The sequence below is a fragment of the Oryx dammah genome, unplaced genomic scaffold, assembly GCF_014754425.2.
Source record: "Oryx dammah isolate SB20612 unplaced genomic scaffold, SCBI_Odam_1.1 HiC_scaffold_29, whole genome shotgun sequence".
Classification (NCBI taxonomy): Eukaryota; Metazoa; Chordata; class Mammalia; order Artiodactyla; family Bovidae; genus Oryx; species Oryx dammah.
Genome location: NW_024070213.1, coordinates 93,914,341 through 93,931,694, shown reverse-complemented (window position 1 = coordinate 93,931,694; position 17,354 = coordinate 93,914,341). Strand labels below are relative to the sequence as shown.

General features: G+C 42.1%; 1 long non-coding RNA gene and 1 other non-coding gene across 2 annotated transcripts in view; one reads left to right on the top strand and one right to left on the bottom strand.

The window, feature by feature from the left end:
* Positions 1–4,445: 4,445 nt before the first annotated feature.
* LOC120858383 overlaps positions 4,446–17,354 on the bottom strand; it is a 43,124-nt gene continuing 30,215 nt past the window's right edge. The window contains exon 2 of the long non-coding RNA XR_005719853.1: positions 4,446–6,003. This is a non-coding gene — a long non-coding RNA (uncharacterized LOC120858383). The remainder of the gene's footprint in view (positions 6,004–17,354) is intronic.
* Positions 12,777–12,848, top strand: TRNAW-CCA. The gene has a single exon. It is a non-coding gene; the product is annotated as a tRNA-Trp (tRNA).

Genomic DNA, 17,354 nt, shown 5'->3' with positions numbered 1-17,354 from the left:
ATCCATCTATGGAATGTTGAGACATTTCTTCACTTCTCACTGTCTCAGTATCCTAATCAGTAAAATGGGGATAATAATTGTACATACCTCATAGGGTTGTTGTAGGATCAATTAAGTTAATATATATAAGACAGAGTAGTGCATAGCACTTAGTAAAAGCAATAGAAGTGCTTGCTGTTATTATTAAAATATCATAACATCCTCATTGTTATTATACATTTTTAGGTAGATGACTTACATTTTAAGTCAACCTGTGCCAGGTGGCCCACCCAGAAAATAGCAGTGTAAGAAATGAAACTTGGGTGTGTCAGAATCCAGAGCCTGGGCTCTGAATGAGCCCATGGTGACCTTTACCCCAACTTGTAGCAGAGGGAAGTCAAACACAAGCTGATGAAGGCCACTGTTTCATGATGCACAGAAAGCCCATAACCAAGGCCATCACCCTTGGCTTGCTCATTTGCAACTCTCTCTGACCTCTGCACACATGAAGAGCCAAACCCAAGGGAGTTTGGAGCAAAGGGGTGGGGAGGAGACCTTTTGGTTGGGATAGCCACAGAAAACCTCACCAGTTTGAGGTGGGGCGCAGATGCTTATCACTAAAGAATCAATGTTACAGGCTACTACAGACAAGAACCAGAGGTTTTATAATCAAACAGCCCCAGTCACTGCTGGGACCAGAGTGCCCTGCAGGCTGGTCAGATTCCCCAGACAACAAATTTGATTGTCCATAAATACACCCTCCAGGAGGTAGGAAAGAGAAGACAGGATGCCAGGGATAGACATTTCCTTGAGAGTCTCCTTAGGAGGTGAACTTCTCTGGTGGCTCAGAGGTTAAAGCGTCTCCCTGCAGTGTGGGAGACCTGGGTTCAGTCCCTGGGCCGGGAAGATCCCCTGGAGAAGGAAATGACAACCCACTCCAGTACTCTTGCCTGGAGAATCCCATGGATGGAGGAGCCTGGTGGGCTACCGTCCACAGGGTTGCAAAGAGTCAGACATGACTGAGCGACTTCACTTTCACTTTCACTTAGGAGGTGAACAAGCTCAGGATGATGGATTTAGCATGTGACATTCTCCTGCCTCTCTTTGACATCTGTGCTCCCTCTCCTCTTAGAATAGTTAATGCTGATGAGTTCCTAGTGCCATCTTCCAAACATCCCTGGATCCTAGCCAATCACCAAAACAGAAGAGATACTCCCATGAGATGGATTAAAATATACAGATCATGGAAGAAAGCTCCCTCAGTACATTTCCTAGATGTGCAACTTTTGAATTCATGATGACTTTAGAACTTGAGCTTCCGTTGTAGCTCAGATGGTAAAGAGCCTGCCTGCAATGGAGGAGACCTATGCTCGATCCCTGGGTCAGGAAGATCCACTGGAGAAGAAAATGGCAACCTACTCCAGTTTTCTTGCCTGGAAAATCCCATGAATGGAGGAGCCTGGTGGGCTACAGTCCATGGGGTCACAGAGAGTCAGACATGACTGACTGACTTCACTTTAGAACAGAACAAAAGTCATTAGACATACCTTTATCTTGCCATTAAAGATATCTAGTATCTTTGTTGAAAAATCATGGGTAATTATGCAGTTTTGTATGCTTTCAAAGGGCTTCTCTGGTGGCTCAGGGGTAAAGAATCTGACAGCCAATGTAGGAGGCACAGATTCTATCCCTGGGTTGGGAAGATCCCCTGGAGAAGGAAATGGCAGTTCATTCCAGTATTCTTTCCTGAGAAATCCCAGGGAGAAAGGAACCTGGTAGGCTACAGTCAGACACAACTTAGTGAGTAAATAACAACATGTTTTCAAAAGTATACTATTGTAACTTTAATAAAAAAATCATTTGGGGGTTAAAAATACAACTCTCTTGGAAAGGGGTGGTTAGTGGGTAAGAAAGAGGCCCAACAAACAGAAAGAAAATAATTGTTATGCATCAGTTCAGCTCAGTCACTCAGTCGTGTCCAACTCTTTGCAACCCCATGAACTGCAAGCACGCCAGGCCTCCCTGTCCATCACCAACTCCCGGAGTCCACCCAAACCCATGTCCATCGAGTCAGTGATGCCATCCAACCATCTCATCCTCTGTCATCCCCTTCTCCTCCTGCCCTTAATCTTTTCCAGCATCAAGGTCTTTTCAAATGAGTCAGCTCTTCGCATCAGGTGGCCAAAGTATTGGAGTTCCAGCTTCATCAGTCCTTCCAATGAACACCCAGGACTGATCTCCTTTAGGATGGAGTGGTTGGATCTCCTTGCAGTCCAAGGGACTCTCAAGAGTCTTCTCCAACATCACACTTCAAAAGCATCAATTCTTTGGCACTCAGCTTTCTTTATAGTCCAACTCTCACATCCATACACAACTACTGGAAAAACCATAACCTTGATTAGACAGACCTTTGTTGACAAAGTAATGTCTCTGCTTTTTAATATGCTATCTAGGTTGGTCATAACTTTCCTTCCAAGGAGCAAGTGTCTTTTAATTTCATGGCTGCAATCACCATCTGCAGTGACTTTGGAGCCCCAAAAAATGAAGTCTGACACTGTTTCCACTGTTTCCCCATCTATTTGCCATGAAGTGATGGGACCAGATGCCATGATCTTCCTTTTCTGAATGTTGAGCTTTAAGCCAACTTTTTCACTCTCCTTTTTCACTTTCATCAAGAGGCTCTTTAGTTTTTCTTCACTTTCTGCCATAAGGGTGTTGTTATCTGCATATCTGAAGTTATTGATATTTTTCCCGGCTATACATCATCCTTTCATTAATTCTGGAGGGGTTGAGGGGAACACAGTGGACAAGTCATGGCCTTAAGCTCTGTGTTTCTGGGTTTTAATCCACTCAGAAAGACCTGGATTCAAATTCTAGCTCTATCCACTGTGTGTGACCTTGGGAGGATTTCATGAACCTCCTGTCCTTATCTGCAAACAAAGATAACAGTATCTAGCTCTGATGGTTGCTTTGAGTTGAGTAGATGAGATGGTTAGTGATAAGAAGTGCTCAGTCTTATGTATGGCCCAGTCTTGGCTCAAAAATGTTACCCTTCTTCCTCCTATACCCGCCTCCTATACCCCACCTCCTCTTAAATATCCTTCAGTTAGTCACCTGGACTTTTTGTTATACCCACAGCTATTTGTTCCTCTCAATTTTCATCCCTAGATCTTAGAGCAGTGATCAGCTGCTTGGTAAACATCCATTCATCCAGACTTGGTTATGCTATAACTTATGTACTTGTTGTGAGCTCCTGGGGACAGGAACTGTGCCAGCCAGCAACAGGCATGGTTGTGTTACTAAGTGTGGCCCGTCCCATCTCGCAAGGTACATGAACACATCCATCTTAAGCAGACAGGCAGGTGCCACAAATCAACTGAATTAAGATAACAAGAATGGTAAAGTCTATGAGAAACAGAAGAGTGTCCCCTCCACTGCAGATACTCCAATTCTGCTAAAGAAAATGCATTTTTCTTTTTTTCCAAACAAAACCATCTGTCCCCAAGACCTGTACCTCTGGCCATAAATTTGCCACCATAAACAGACCTTCCCAAGTCACACATATTTTCTTATATATCATCTCATTTGATATTCAGCAATCCCCTGGAGAAGGGAATGGCTACCAACTCCAGTATTCTTGCCCGGGAAATCCCATGGAGAGAGGAGCCTGGTGGACTACATTCCAAGGAGTCACAAAGAGTCAGACGTGACTGAGCAACTAACACAACACAACATCTCTCTGAAGTAAGCATTGTTGAGTTCACCTTATAGGCATCTGACAGAGCAAGAAACAGAGGCTCAAATACCATGATTTGTCCAAATCAAAGCCAGCTAACCGGCAGCTAACCAGAGATTTTCATCCATGTCTTCTAACGCCAGTCCAGGACTCCTGCTTCTCTTTACACTGCACACTGTCCTTGATGTGCTGTGGTTTTTCACTCGCTGAGGTCCTCTGGGACAAAACCTAAACCTCATCAGAAGGCTAGACCTATGTCAGGTTTAAACTCCCATGTCTGTCTAAAATTCTGACCCAGATGTCCCTGAAAACAGGGCTTTCTTCACAGCCAGAGGAACATGTTTTATTCAAGCTGTCTGCACCAGGAGATAAGTAGAGAGATGCCAGGCAGAATGGTGAAAGGAACTCTGCTCCCCAGTGGGAGTGAGGAAGCAGGCTCCTCGAATCAATGTGAAAAGTCTTTAAAGGGATGTGAGTTTGTAAAAGGAAAAAGATAAATAAGGTAGAATCACAGCAGCTGGAGTAAACAAGCATCTGATTCCTCTAGGCAAGTGTTGTCCAATAGAATTAAAATGTGAGCCACACATGTAACTTTATGTTTTCTAAGTACTCACATTTAAAAAGTAAAAAGCAAGAGAAATTAATTTGAATACTACATTTAATTTAAAGCAATATATCCAAAATAGCATCATTGCAACATCTAATCAATATAAAATTATCAATGAGCTACTTTTCATTCATTTTTTTTATTGCAAAGGATTTGAAATTCCATATGTATTTTACCCATACAGCTCATCTCCTTTGCTCTAGCCACATTTCAAACGCTCAGCAGTCATATGTGGCTACTGGCTGCCATAATAGACAGCACATGCCTGAGCCAAACAAACTCCTAACAGTCTGTATTTCTGGTGTACTGGAAGTGAGTGATGTAGTTGAAGGCCAGATCTGCCAGCATTCTTCCAAACCACAGAGAGACCTTATTTCCCATTCTACTAATCCAATCTCAAGACAGGTCTTTGGGGGCCACCTTCAAACCCTGCCGCCACTTGGGGAACAGCTGTGTCCGTTTCCAGCCAGTTGCTCTCCAAAGCCAATCCGAGCCCTTGTGTTTGGCAACCTGTTTTTGCCTTGCAGCAGTGCAGTCCGCAGCATGTCTCCTTTCAAACACCTGTTATGCTGGTTCTGTCTTCAGTGGTGCCATGACTGGCGGTGACTAGGGTAATGTGTTTTATGTGCCCAAGTTCACAGAATAAATTACATAGTGTGAGTGGCATGGTGATTAAGAGGCTGTATATAAAGACTAGAATTGTTACATTTGCATGTGTCTGAATGAGATTCCTATCTCCATTATATGGCAATGAGGTAGAAATTGAGAGTGTTATTAACTGTTTACACAGTAAGCACAATTTTCTATTCTCTCTCTCTCTCTTCAGCTGCTTTCAAAGACATCAAAACCTAGAAGAGACAATCAGAGGCCACAAACTCACCCTCCCTTTGATGAGTCCCCAGAAACCTTACCAAATAGAAGTTTTCCATAGCAAGACATTTCAACATCTTGTCAATAAGTCCTCTGGCTTCTTTCCAAAAGGAGCCCAAGACCCAATCTTGTGGTTTCATAGGAGAAAAGATTACAGTGTAGAGAGGCAGGATTTGTCCACAGTCACACAGACATAAAGAAGACTGGGTTCCAACAATACCCATTCCTTCTCCAGTTCTCATCCTCTGGCGCCTGGTTGAAGCTTTGGAATAATGGAGTCTCATCTTCCAGTCTAATTACATATTGGACATTCTGATCACACACCCATTTTCCTACTAAAGAGATGGAGAAACCAACTGAAATTATACTTCGATTTCCCAGACACAAAGACCTTTGTAGTTGACTGTAGAAATAAGCCCTAACTAGCCACTGAATCAACAAACATCCATTTGTGCAGCAACGAAATAAATATATAGGGAGAGAGTTAGTTGTGGTGGGTTATAAAACAGGGAAAGGGAAAGCTGTGATTAAGGGTTTTGTGGCTCTGCTCCCAGCGGTGGAACATTTTCCCATCAGCCATGTAGCAGTGACAATTTTGATATCAAGAGTAAGATCACGGTAATAATATCCAAAGGTACTCTTTTTATCAAAACATATCATCAGTGTAGCAACCCAGAAATGCATACCAGAGAGTGCCTCACTAGCAATGTTGCAGTAGGTAGGGGACAAAAACTCTCTTAATTAAGTCGTACACACCAGTGCTTTAGTGATGGAATAAACAACTGCAGACAGAGTAGAAGGTTAACTGCATCTGTGTAAAAGAGAAGATGGAATAAAGAGATTTATCAAGTAAATGGTGGCATCAGCTTAATGTTTATGGTAGTTAAATAAATGCATGAACAGTTGTAATGCTGAATTCCGTTAATAAATATGATGATGACATAGACTGGAATGGAGTATTATTATTCATTATGTACTAAAATGAACTGTTTATGATCTATCTTAAAATTTGGGGTTCTTATTTTAGTCGCTAAGTCATGTCTGATTCTTTTTTGACCCCATGGATTGTAGCCCACTAGGCTCCTCTGTTCATGGGATTTCCTAGGCAAGAATCCTGGAGTAGGTTGCTACTTGCTTCTTTAGGGGATCTTTCCTATCCAGAGATTGAACCCATATCTCCTGCATTGGCAGGTGGATTCTTTACCACTGAGCCAGCTGGGAAGCCCATCTTAAAAACAGCTTAAAATAGCTAGAAAGGTCGATTACTTCTTTACCCCATCAGTAATCAAAGGTCTTGTCCTGCAAGTCAAAACTGAAGGAGCTCTGGGCAGCATAAAGAACAAGACAATAGAGACAGAGACTTCCCTGGTGGTCCAGTGGTTAAAACTCCATGCTTCCACTGCAGGGATCATAGGTTCAACTCCTGGTCAGGGAACTAAGATCCACATGGTATGGCCAAAAAGAAAAAAAAAGAAGAAAATTGGGACATATTCAGTAGTGTATAAAAGAGGTTGTGAAACCCTTTCAGTCTCAACTTAAACTTCACTGGGTTCAGGGAGGTCTTTCTCTGAATCCACAGTCTCAATTAACTCCCCATTATAAGTTACTATACTTTTACATGCACTGTTTCACTCGGTGTATTCCTTAAAAGTAGGCCACAAGTAGGTGCTCACTATTAGTCTTCTCTGCAAAGACTAAGTAGGGCAGGTGCCTATTAGCCTGACAGTTGATTCACTGATTCAAGAGGCAGAGCACCTACTGAAAAACCAAGCACCGTGCCATGTGCACAAGTTACAAGTTGATTTTAGACAATCATGTGTGCTCTATGCAAAGTGAAGGATAATAAGACACAGAGCAAATACATGAGAGCTCGGTCAGAAGAAGTCTCTCTGAGGACATGAGATTAAGGAAACTAAACAGTGGGAGGTTCTGGGGGAGGGCACTCCGGGTAGCCAGAAGACAAATGGAAAGGCTCTGAGATGGGAATAAGTCCCTATAGTTTGAACTGAGTGAGTTGAGGGCAAGGGGGAGCCAAGGATGGTGATTGGGATGGATCACATACTTGGCACATAGTTAATACTCAATAGTCAGAAGGACGGGTAGCATGTAATTCTTGCTGTCTTGTTTAAAAGCACAGTGATCAGCAAATAAAATTCGAGACTAGAACCTTGAAACTGAAAGAATAATGTAGCAGGTAAATAAGATGAGGCCTGGGGATTCACAGAATACGAAAGTGAGATATTCAAGGCAGTCTATAATCCACTCCAAAGTGCTGCAAACAAAGGTCGGGGCAAGGGAGCTAACTGCAGACTGACATCACATGGGACAAGTTCCTGAAGGTATGAGCTAGTGTGAGCTGGACCTTGAGTCACACACAGGAATTTACTAAGTGGAATGAACAGGAAAGGAAGGGCATCACAGGGAAATCAGTCTTATCACGTTATCCTGATGGAACTACTACAGCTATTTCTAGGTCACTAAACTACCGCACAATTGCCCTCCTCTCACCCGCTAGTAAAGTAATGCTCAAAATTCTCCAAGCCAGGCTTGAACAGTACGTGAACTGTGAACTTCCAGATGTTCAAGCCGGTTTTAGAAAAGGCAGAGAACATCCGCTGGATCATCAAAAAAGCAAAAGAGTTCCAGAAAAACATCTATTTCTGCTTTATTGACTATGCCAAAGCCTTTGACTGTGTGGATCACAATAAATTGTGGAATCTTCTGAAAGAGATGGGAATACCAGGCCACCTGACCTGCCTCTTGAGACACCTATATGCAGGTCAGGAAGCAACAGTTAGAACTGGACATGGAACAACAGACTGGTTCCAAATAGGAAAAGGAGTACATCAAGGCTGTATATTGCCACCCTGCTTGTTTAACTTCTATGCAGAGTACATCATGAGAAATGCTGGGCTGGAAGAATCACAAGCTGGAATGAAGACTGCTGGGAGAAATATCAATAACCTCAGATATGCAGATGACACCACCCTTATGGCAGAAAGTGAAGAGGAACTAAAAAGCCTCTTGATGAAAGTGAAAGAGGAGAGTGAAAATGTTGGCTTAAAGCTCAACATTCAGAAAACAAAGATCATGGCATCTGGTCCCATCACTTCATGGGAAATAGATGGGGAAGCAGTGGAAATAGTGTCAGACTTTATTTTGGGGGGCTCCAAAATCACTGCAGATGGTGATTGCAGCCATGAAGTTAAAAGAGGCTTACTCCTTGGAAGGAAAGTTATGACCAACCTAGATAGCATATTAAAAAGCAGAGACATTACTTTGTCAACAAAGGTCTGTCCAGTCAAGGTTATGGTTTTTCCAGTGGTCATGTATGGATGTGAGAGTTGGACTATAAAGAAAGCTGAGTGCCAAAGAATTGATGCTTTTGAAGTGTGGTGTTGGAGAAGACTCTTGAGAGTCCCTTGGACTGCAAGGAGATCCAACCACTCCATCCTAAAGGAGATCAGTCCTGGGTGTTCATTGGAAGGACTGACATTGAAGCTGAAACTCCAATACTTTGGCCACCTGATGCAAAGAGCTGACTCATTTGAAAAGACCCTGATGCTGGCAAAGATTGAGGGTGGAAGGAGAAGGGGACAACAGAGGATGAGATGGTTAGATAGCATCACCAACTCAATGGAAATGGGTTTGGGTGGATTTCTGGAGTTGGTGATGGACAGGGAGGCCTGGAGTGCTGCGGTTCATGGGGTCACAAAGAGTTGGACACGACTGAGCAACTGAACTGAACTGATGTAAGTCCATACTCTACTTTTTATATAGGCCAGAGGGACAATTTCATACATGGAATATAGAAGCTGGTATTGAAATGTCTTTATCTTAGGCTCATGTTGTCCCCTTGGAATTCATAGGCTCCACCTTGAGTGGGGAATGTCCTACATTCAGTTTATAGTGAAACTGATGAGAATTGTGAATCTGGAAGGCATGTTCTAATTCTCTCATTCTCTGGAAGCTCACTAGCTTGCTCTTCTTGTTGCAGTGATTTAGTACCTTTTTAGCACTTTGCTAATTAAACCTTTTTGGAAGTTGTCCAGGATAATCCAGCCTCATATAAAGTCTGTAATATATGAGTCAGAGTGCCACCACCCAACCAATAGCCTGAATCAGAAACTAGATGTCTTTACTCCACCTTTTTATTTTCATTACTCCCACCTGGGTCTAATAAATGAAGTCCTATCAAATCTACCTCTCAAATAACTCTCAAACCCATCTTTATGTTCCTTCCTCACCACCACCACCTTATTCAGCCCCCTTTTCGCTTCTTCTCTGATTCCAATTCTTTAAGTTCCACCATATCTCTCTTCATGCCTCTCAAATTCAAAGTTCAAGAAAACTGAGTTGTATATAATTCTCTTTAAAGCCCCAGGCTGTTGAAAGTCTCTGTGCATTTGTACTTGCAGTTCTCTCTGCCTAGATTGTCTTTACCCTAAATGGACTCCTCTGATTCATCCTTTAAGATTCAGCTTAAATATCATCTATTCTCTAAAGCATCTCCTGTTTACCATTATATTATTTAGGATTCTTCAGAGAAATAGAACCAATAAGATGTATATAGATAGAAAGAGATTTATTTTAAGGAACTGGCTTATGTAGTTATAAAAGCTGGCAAGACCAAAATCTGCAGAGAAGGCCAGCAGGCTGGGGATTCAGGGGAGAGCAAATGTTACAATTCAAGCATGAAGGCCACCTGCTGCAGAATTCCCTTTTGTTTGGAGGAAGTCAGACTTTTGTCTACTCAGGCCTTCAACTGACTAGATGAGACCCACTCACACTATGGAGGGCAACCTGTTTACTCAAAGTCCACTGATTTATACATTAATCTCATCCAAAAATACCCTCACAGAAAGACCCAGAATAATGTTTGACCAAGTGTCTGGTCACCATGGCATGGCCAAGTTGATATATAAAATTAACCATCACAATCATGAGGAAGATTAGGATTTTTCCTTCTGTGATCCTGTAACATCGCACATAAAACTCTATTTTAGCATTTACTATATTGCTTCAATTATCAGCTGACACATCAAACTCCCCTCTCATGGGTACTCACCATATTCATATTCCATTCTTAATGAAGCACAGTAAATACTTAATCAAGTCAATGACTAAGTGAATTTATTTACTGTTCTTACGTTGTTAAGACAACATTGTACAAGCCCAATCCTTACAATAATCACCAGATCAGGGAATTATTGTTAGCTTCCCAGGAAAGAAAATTTTAAACAGAACACAAAGAAGTCATTAGCCCTATTTCCCGCTGAGAGAACACAAATCCCAAGGTTCATTTAAAACATTTGTCTCTTGATTAGCAAGGCACAAAAGATGGCTGGACTTCTTTAAGCTTCCCTGGGCAATGGATGGACAGCCATGCAGATGACTCTAGCTGTGATCATCCCAGCTCCTGCAACCACTGACCGACAGGAAGTTCCTTACAGCAGTCTGGACTTGTATACCACTCCATGACTCATCTGTTCATAAATGTACCAGGCTTCTGGCTCAAAGTGTTTGTGGCATAATGACAGTCAAAAGACCATAATTCCAAGCATGTGTCATAGAGCAATTAGAACAAATTCCTGCCATTACTTTGAAACCAAGGATTCAAGGTGTGAAGGGCAGGAACTCTTCAATAGCCAAAACAATGTAATTTCATTCTAGAACAAAGAGGGGATAGTATTTGGTGAGATGGACTTCACACTAAGGATTTTGCTAATAGCTGCAATGCTGTGAGAATTTATTACAGTGTAGGCCTTATTCTAGAGCAGTTTATGTGTCTATCTTATTCCATTCTTATAATAGCTCTCTGAGTGGGTACTATTATGACCACATTTTACAGATGAGGTGGGGCGCTGAAACACAGAGATGATGTGATGAGGTTAGGGAGCAGCTCAGTGGAGCTTCAAAACTAGACAGTCTGGCTCTAAAGCCCAGGGCTAGGGCACAATAGAGCCCCCTCAGAACACCTTAGAATCACAGGGACAGATCAGGAATAAATAAGGGAGCTTTCAGAATACTCTCCTCTTTCTACCATATTTCACAAGGTTCCTTAGGACCTGCATCCCCACAACCCATCTATCATTCCCACCTCACCCACCCTTCCAAGCTTTATGCTCTCACCATCTGCAGTCTACACTTCAGCCAAAGTGTCTTGGTTCCACCCGCATCTCTTGCCTGCAGGCACATACTTAGCATTTCCTCCACTAAGACTTTTCTCCCTTTCCTTCTCTTCACCTGACCGACTCCTTGGTCCTTCTCAGGTGTCAACTTTGCCCTCACTTTCTCTGGAGAGAGCTCTCCTGACCTCCCTGCCTGAGTTGAATGCCCTTCTCCCTTATGCTGCTACAATCCTAATTTTCTCTATCACAGACCTTATCAGGCTAAATGGCAATTACTTGTTTTAATGGCCTGTCTCTTAACTGTGGTCTACATGTAATCATAATCAAATACCTTGCACATATTCGACTATGGTAGACACTTAATAAATCTTTGAGGGAACGAGAAATATAAAAATGAATGAATTGAATAAATGCTGTTTATCAATTCTAGACGAAGCTTCTATGGTGGCTCACTGCCGCCCACAAGCAGGAGATGTAGGTTCGAACCCGGGTCAGATCCCTGGGAAGATCCCCTGGAGAAGGAAATGGCACCCCCCTCCAATATTCTTGCCTGGGAAATCCCATGGACAGAGGAGTCCGGCAGGCTACAGTCCACGGCGTCACAAAAGAGTCAGACGCGACTTAGCAACTAAACAGTAAAACAACATCACTTCTAGAGAGGACACTTTTAAGACATTCTCTAAAGAATCTCTAAGATTTCATCAAAAACTGATGCCTTACTGACATCTCCAACAACCTAAGAAACCCCTAGACTTCCATAGGTGAGAGAAGGGATTCCAAGGATTAAGCATGAATGACATGTGAGGTTTTCCTTTTCTCTTTCTATCTTTGAACCCAAACATCTGTTGTTAGATGGCACCCGGGAGACTTTTGAAGCCAACTGAAGCCTCTTGATACTCATCTAAGGTGAATATAATCATCAAGAACTTTTCAAAACAGTATCTGGGTGTGGTCCAGCTTCGTGGGTATAAATATGCTGTCTGTTTCATTATATTTTCACAAGTAATCCTCTGTCATCGATAAACTCTGCAAACAAGCTTTTCATGATTCCTCAAGAGCACTCCCTCAATCACACCACAATATGTCACTTCTGATAACAAATATTGAGGGAACTGTGTACATCTTAAACATAGACTCCTCTCTGTTATAGGATAGAAAGTTGAAAGTCAGAGAAATGTGCCTGAGTAATGTTAAGTTCATTCCTCTTTCTGAAAAAGAGAAGGTAAGAACTACACTAGATGACAGCTGAGGGTTCCACTTTGAGCCTATCAAGTCATAAAGTGTGTGTTGTTACTAAATGGATGTTGTAAGCCAAATTGTGTCCTCAAGATTCACATGTTGAAGCCTAACCCCCAGTACCTCAGAATGTGATTACATCTAGAGAGATAGAGATAGGGCCTTTGAAGCAGTGATTAAGATAAGATAAGGCCTTGAGTTCAGTTCAGTTCAGGCTTCCCTGGTGGCTCAGAGGATAAAGCGTCTGCCTCCAATGCAGGAAACCCAGGTTCGATCCCTGGGTTGGGAAGATCCCCTGGAGAAGGAAATGGCAACCCAATCCAGTATTCTTGCCTGAAGAATCCCATGGACGGAGGAGCTTGGTGGGCTACAGTCCACGGGGTCACAAAGAGTAGGACATGACTGAGTGACTTCACCTTCATTTTCAGTTCAGTTCATTTCAGTTGCTCAGTCATGTCCGACTCTTTGCAACCCCATGAATCACAGCACGCCAGGCCTCCCTGTCCATCACCAGCTCCCGGAGTTCACCCAAACTCATGTCCATCAAGTCAGTGATGCCATCCAGCCAATAATCCTGTCATCCCCTTCTTCTCCGGCCCCCAATCCCTCCCAGCATCAGAGTCTTTTCCAATGAGTCAACTCTTCGCATGAGGTGGCCAAAGTATTGGAGTTTCAGCCCCCATCAGTCCTTCCAATGAACACCCAGGACTGGTCTCCTATAGGATGGACTGGTTGCATCTCCTTGCAGTCCGAGGGACTCTCAAGAGTCTTCTCCAACACCACACTTCAAAAGCATCAATTCTTCGGTGCTCAGCTTTCTTCACAGTCCAACTCTCACGTCCATACATGACCACTGGAAAAACCATAGTCTTGACTAGATAGACCTTTATTGACAAAGTAATGTCTCTGCTTTTTAATGTGCTATCTAGGTTGGTCATAACTTTTCTTCCAAGGAGTAAGCATCTTTCAATTTCATAGCTGCAATCACCATCTGCAGTAATTTTGGAGCCCAGAAAAATAAAGTCAGCCACTGTTTTTACTGTTTCCCCATCTATTTCCCATGAAATGATGGGACCAGATGCCATGATTCAGTTTTCTGAATGTTGAGCTTTAAGCCAACTTTTTCACTCTCCTCTTTCACTTTCATCAAGAGGCTTTTTAGTTCCTCTTCACTTTCTGCCATAAGGGTAGTGTCATCTGCATATCTGAGGTTATTGATATTTCTCCTGGCAATCTTCATTCCAGCTTGTGCTTCTTCCAGCCCAGCATTTCTCAAGATGTACTCTGCATATAAGTTGAATAAACAGGGTGACAATATACAGCCTTGACGTACTCCTTTTCCTATTTGGAATCAGTCTGTTGTTCCATGTCCAGTTCTAACTGTTGCTTCCTGACCTGCATACAGGTTTCTCAAGAGGCAGGTCAGGTGGTCTGGTATTCCCATCTCTTTCAGAATTTTCCACAGTTTATTGTGATCCACACAGTCAAAAGCTTTGGCACAGTCAATAAAGCAGAAATAGATGTTTTTCTGGGAGAAGGCAATGTTACCCCACTCCAGTACTCTTGCCTGGAAAATCCCATGGATGGAGGAGCCTAGTAGGCTGCAGTCCATGGGGTCGCTAAGAGTCGGACATGACTGAGGGACTTCACTTTCACTTTTCACTTTCCTGCACTGGAGAAGGAAATGGCAACCCACTCCAGTGTTCTTGCCGGGAGAATCCCAGGGACGGGGGAGCCTGGTGGGCTGCCGTCTATGGGGTCGCACAGAGTTGGACACGACTGAAGCGACTTAGCAGCAGCAGCAGCAGAGCCATACTAGAAGCCCAGTGCATGTAAATATCTGCCATTCTTGATTAAGGATGCTTTGATTCTGCATTTTTAAAACAAGTATTTTAATTTAAATAGTACCAGTATTTACTGATTTTTCAATAAGAAATAATTTGGGGGTGAATACCATTAAGCCAATTAAATTTCATTGTCAATTTTCTATGGAAATCAGTTAAATTATACCCACTTTTGTTCTATTTTAACCTTTGTTCAGCTGAAATCATTTTTACTGAATAATTTTAATCGGCATGTATTTCCCAACAAAGATTCATTGGTCAGTGTTTGGTCAATATAAAATTTTATCAATTACAGCCTGTTATAAAATCCCTGCTATGACTATTACTTTTACCGACGTCAAATTTTCCAGGTCAAATGTTGCTGACAGTATTTGATTCTTTTGACAATTTTTTAAAATATCACTTTTTAAATATTTTGATTTGTAAACCATGTACATAAATTTTATTTTTTTAAGGTATATGATTTACTATTTTTTAGCTTATTCACAAGGTTATTCACCCATTACTACCATCAAGTTCCAGAATAACTCCCAAAAAACACTCTCATTACCCTCTCCCTGTTCCCAGCCTTTGGAGACCAATAATCTGCTTTCTTTCTCCATGGATTACACATTCTGGACCTTTCATATAAATGAAATCATATAACATGTGACTTTGCATCTGGCTTCTTTCACTTACATTTTCAAGGTTCATCTGTGTTGTAGTAGGTATCAGGACTTCATCTTCATTGCTTTACATAGCCAAATAATATTCCATTATTGGACACACCATATTTTATTTATTTATCAGCTGACTGACATTCAGGTAATTTCTACTTTATAGTTATTACGAATAATGTGGCTATGAGCATTCAAGTACAAGTTTTTTACAGACATATGTTTTTGATTCTGTTGCTTATATACATACATGGATGTATACACACATACACGGATGTATACACACATACACATAGGGGTGAAATTATTAACTGCATGATAACTTTAAAAGCAGAGACATTACTTTGCCAACAAAGGTCCGTCTAGTCAAGGCTATGATTTTTCCAGTCGTCATGTATGGATGTGAGAGTTGGACTGTGAAGAAAGCTGAGCACCGAAGAATTGATGCTTTTGAAGTGTGGTGTTGGAGAAGACTCTTGAGAGTCCCTTGGACTGCAAGGAGATCCAACCAGTCCATCCTAAAGGAGATCAGTCCTGGGTGTTCTTTGGAAGGAATGATGCTAAAGCTGAAACTCCAATACTTTGGCCACCTCATGTGAAGAGTTGACTCATTGGAAAAGACTCTGATGCTGGGAGGGATTAGGGGCAGGAGAAGAAGGGGACAACAGAGGATGAGATGGCTAGATGGCATCACTGACTCGATGGACGTGAGTCTGAGTGAACTCCGGGAGTTGGTGATGGACAGGGAGGCCTGGTGTGCTGCAATTCATGGGGTTGCAAAGAGTCAGATACAACTGAGCGACTGAACTAAACTGAACTTTATGCTTAACTTTTTGAGGAATTGCCTGACTGTTTTCCAAACTGGCTACACTATTTTACATTCCCACTATAATTTAAAAGGGTTTTAATCTCTATGTTTTTAATTATCCTTTGTTGTTATTGTTGTTTAGTCACTAAGTCATATCCAACTCTTTGCAACTCCATGGACTGTAGCACGCCAGGCTTCTCTGTCCTCCACTGTCTCCCAAAGTTTGCTCAAATTCATGTCCCTTGAATCAGTGATACTAACTAACCATATCATCCTCTGTTGCCCCCTTCTCCTCCTGCCTTCAATCTTTCCCAGCATCAGGGTCTTTTCAAATGAATCAGTTCTTCGCATCAGGTGGCCAAAGTATTGGAGCTTCAGCTTCAGCATCAGTCCTTCCGATGAATATTCAGGGTTGATTTCCTTAAGGATTGACTGGTTTCATCTCCTTGCAGTCCAAGGATTCTTAAGAGTCTTCTCCAACATCACAATTCAAAAGCATCAATTCTTCAGCGCTGTCTTCCTTACGTCTAACTCTCACATCCATACATGACTACTGGAAGAACCATAGCTTTGACTATATAGACCTTTGCTGGAAGAGTGATGTTTCTGCTTTTTAATACATTGTCCAGGTTTGTCATAGCTTTTCTTCCAAGGAGCAACCATCATCTAATTTTACGACTGCAGTCACTGTCTGCAGTGATTTTGGAGCCCAAGAAAATGAAATCTGTCACTGCTTCCACTTTTTTCCCTTCTATTTGCCATGAATTGATGGGACTGGATGCCATGATCTTAGTTTTTTGAATACTGAATGTTAAGCTAGGTTTTTCACTTGCTTCTTTCACCCTCATCAAGAAGCTCTTTAGTTCCTCTTCCCTTCTGCCATTAGAGTAGTGTGGTATGATATGGTATGGTGTGTGTGCTCAGTCATGTCTGACTGCAACTCCATGGTGTGTAGCCTACCAGGCTCCACTGTCCACGGGATTTTCAAGGCAAGAATACTGGCGTGGGTTGCCATTTCCTCATCCAGTGGATCTTGCCACCCAGGGATCAAACCCGTGTCTCTTGCGTCTCCTGCATTGATGGGCAAATTCTTTACCACTAGTGCTGCCTAGGAAGCCCCATTAGAATGGTATCATCTGAATATCTGAGGTTGTTGATATTTCTTCCAGCAATCTTGATTCCAGCTTGTGATTCATCCAGCCCAGCATTTCGCATGATGTACTATTATTAGCCATGTGCAATAATATGCTTTTTCAGTTTTGTTTTATGTTTCTTGACACTATCACTAACATTCATTACAAATTGCATTAAAAATATAGTAACTTGCATTTTTTTCTTAGCAAATTCAAGGACATCAGCTACTCCAAGATATTTCTATTGTCTTTGTGGGAAGGGTCTTAAAACTAAAACCCATGGGCCAAATCCAGCCTTGGGCCTGTTTTGGTAGGACCCACATGCTAAGAATGCTTTTTAAATTTATAAAAATA